Source organism: Rhinopithecus roxellana, chromosome 7 (assembly GCF_007565055.1).
Source record: "Rhinopithecus roxellana isolate Shanxi Qingling chromosome 7, ASM756505v1, whole genome shotgun sequence".
NCBI classification, from domain to species: domain Eukaryota; kingdom Metazoa; phylum Chordata; class Mammalia; order Primates; family Cercopithecidae; genus Rhinopithecus; species Rhinopithecus roxellana.
The window spans coordinates 34,868,235-34,871,838 of NC_044555.1; positions in this window are offsets into that span (position 1 = coordinate 34,868,235).

Consider the following 3,604-nt stretch of genomic DNA (forward strand, 5'->3'; position numbering starts at 1 on the left):
ATCCTAGCACTTTGGGAGGCCGAGGCAGGTGGATTGTCTGAGCTCAGGAGTTTGAGACCAGCCTGGGCAACATGGTGAAACCCTGTCTCTACTAAAAATACCAAAAAAAAAAAAAAAAAAAATTAGCTGGGTGCAGTGGTGGGCACTTGTAGTCCCAGCTACTTGGGAGGCTGAGGCAGGAGAATTGCTTGAACTCGAGAGGCGGAAGTTGCAGTGAGCTGAGTTTAAGCCACTGCACTCCAGCCTGGGCAACAGAGCAAGACTCTGTTTCCAAAAAAAAAAAAAAATTCCCTTGTTTTAACGTAATACTCCCAAGTTTGTTGATTGGTTTTATTTTGTTTTTTTATTTTACATTTAAAGCTTCTAACCAGATGGAATTTACTTTGGCATGAGGAGTAAGATAGATATTGAATTTTCTTTTTTATTTCCCCACGTAACTACTAGGGGACCCTAGAAATAATTGAAAGTTATTTGACTTTCTCAGGAAAATAGCACTTTGAAGTTCTCAGTTAATGAAAGCTTTCAAAGGAAGAAAAATTTCAGAACCCTTTAAATATTGCACTTAACTAGGCATGGTGGCTGGCACCTGTAATCTCAGCTACTCCAGAGGCTGAGGCAGGAGGATTGCTTGAACCTGGGATGCAGAGGTTGCAATGAACCGAGACCGAGCCACTACACCAGCCTGGGCAACAGAGGGAGACTCTGTCCGTGAATTAGGCCATTCTTGCATTGCTATAAAGAAATACCTGAGACTGGGTAATTTATAAAGAAAACAGGCTTAATTGGCTCACAGTTTTGTACAGGACTGTACAGGAAGGAGCCTGGGGAGGCCTCAAGGAGCTTTTACTCATGGCGGAAGCCAAAGTGGGAACAGGTATCTTACATGGCAGAGCGAGAGCAAAGGGTGGGGAGGTGCCACACACTTTAAACAACCAAATATCTCGTGAAGTGAACCCACTCACTATCATGAGGACAGCACCAAGCCATGAAGGATCTGCCCCCATGACCCAATCACCTCCCACCAGGCCCCACCTCAAACATTGGGGATTACAATTCAGCATGAGCTTTGGCAAGGACATATATTCAAACTATATCACCCCATCGCTAAAGAAAAAATTTTAAATAAATAAGTAAAAATAAATGTTTGCACTTTTTGTTTTGTTTTGTTTTTTGAAACAGAATTTCACTCTTGTTGCCCAGGCTGGAGTGCAGTGGTGCAATCTCGGCTCACTGCAACCTCCGCCTCCTGGGTTCAAGCAATTCTCCTGCCTCAGCCTCCCAAGTAGCTGGGATTACAGGCATGCGCCACCACCCCGGCTAATTTTCTATTTTTAGTAGAGACGGGGTTTCACCATGTTGGTCAGGCTGGTCTCAAACTGCTGACCTCAAGTGATCCACCTGCCTCGGCCTCCCAAAGTGCTCGGATTACAGGTGTGAGCCACTGTGCCCAGCCTGTATCTGCACTTTTTTTTTTTTTTTTTTTTTTTTTTTTTTTTTTTTTTTGAGACGGAGTCTTGCTCTGCTGCCCAGGCTGGAGTGCAGTGGCCGGCTCTCAGCTCACTGCAAGCTCCGCCTCCCGGGTTCACGCCATTCTCCTGTCTCAGCCTCCCGAGTAGCTGGGACTACAGGCGCCCGCCTCGTCGCCCGGCTAGTTTTTTGTATTTTTTAGTAGAGACGGGGTTTCACCGTATTAGCCAGGATGGTCTCGATCTCCTGACCTCGTGATCCGCCCGTCTCGGCCTCCCAAAGTGCTGGGATTACAGGCTTGAGCCACCGCGCCCGGCCGTATCTGCACTTTTTAAGTAGTAAGATGTAGAGGAAGAAAATGCCATAGAACAGGCAATTAAGCTAATCAGTACAAAAACAGAACAATGCCGGGATATTTTGTGAATAGAGATAAGCCACACCACCTTGAAATTATGAAATATGAGTGGACATGGTGGCCCACACCTGTAATCCCAGCACTTTGGGAGGCCGAGGTGGGCAGATCACCTGAGGTCAGGAGTTTGAGACCAGCCTGCCAACATGGTGAAACCCCGTCTCTACTGAAAATACAAAATTAGCCTGGCCTGGTGGCACATGCCTGTAATCCCAGGTACCCAGGAGGCTGAGGCAGGAGAATCACTTGAACCCAGGAGACAGAGGTTGTGGTGAGCTGAGATCACGCCATTGCACTCCGGCTTGGGCAACAAGAGAAAAACTTCGTCCTAAAAAAAAAAAAAAACCAAAAAACTGATATATGCTATTTTGGCATCAAAAACTCCAAGTTGGAAAGGCAGAGAAAGCCTTTCATTGCCTTCATCTTAAGTTTGTAAGAGAAGAGCCATTTAAAATAATTAATAATACAAGTAAATTTTTCTCTCTGGCTTTGAGCAAACAGAATGGAAGGGAAGTAACTGTAATATGTAGGGGTTTTTTGTTTTTTTTTGTTTTTGTTTTTGTTTTTTAGCTATTTATTGGGTAAAAGTGTTGGGTAAAAACATTACTGAATAGTTTTGAATCACTTTGATGATGAAACAAACTATTCTCAGACACTTTAGCTGCATCTACTCGTATATTACATTGAATATATTAATCAAAAATAATTTATATATATATGATAAGGAAAATAATTCTTTTCCTGTAAATTAGTGTAGGGGCAGAAAGAGGGTGATCCCTTTCCTTACTCATCATAAGGGTCATGACTGACATCCCTATAACAAAGACTGGTTAACAAGAGAAAAGCATGACAAATTTATTTGATTATAGTTTTATGTGACACAAGAGGCTTCACATTGAAGACCTAAAGATATAAGGGAAACTATCTTTTTTTTTTGAGACAGAGTCTCGCTCATGTTGCCCAGGCTGCAGTGCAATGGCACAATCTTGGCTCACTGCAACCTCTGCCTCCTGGGTTCAAGCAATTCTCCTGCCTCAGCCTCCCAAGTAGCCAGGATTATAGGCGCCCACCACCACACCCAGCTAATTTTTTTTTTTTTTTTTTTTTTTTTGTAGGTTTAGTAGAGACAGGGTTTCACCATGTTGGCCAGGCTGGTCTCGAACTCCTGACCTCAGGTGATCCACCCACCTCGGCCTCCTAAAGTGCTGGGATTACACATGTGAACCATTGCACCCAGCCTTATCTCAACTTTTATATTGATTACATGTTGAAATGATAACATTATACGTTAAAATTATTTTAAAAAATCAGTAGTTTGTGGAAAGGCACTTTGAGATCTTGTAAACATCCTGTTCCTCATCAAATTTTCAATGCATTCATGTATTTATATCAGTATGGACTCATGGTTCCCTATTTTATTCTATGAGTTATAGGTTATTTTTTATTTTAAAAAATTCTTTTCATCACATAAATTGGGATAGTGAAGAATGAAGTACTGCAGCAGATCTGAATAGTCATACAAGTGAGTATGTAAAATATATGTTAGTTACACCAGAGCATGAAGAGTGAAATTCTCATGAGCTAAACATTCACATGATGGATTTTACGGTGTTACTCTAAGAAGTCCACCTAGCATTTCCAGTTGAGCACATCCTTCCTAGGTGAAATGATAGAAAGAATAACAAACCCTTGAGTGCTAGCTCTGTATCAGGTGCTGTCCTAAGC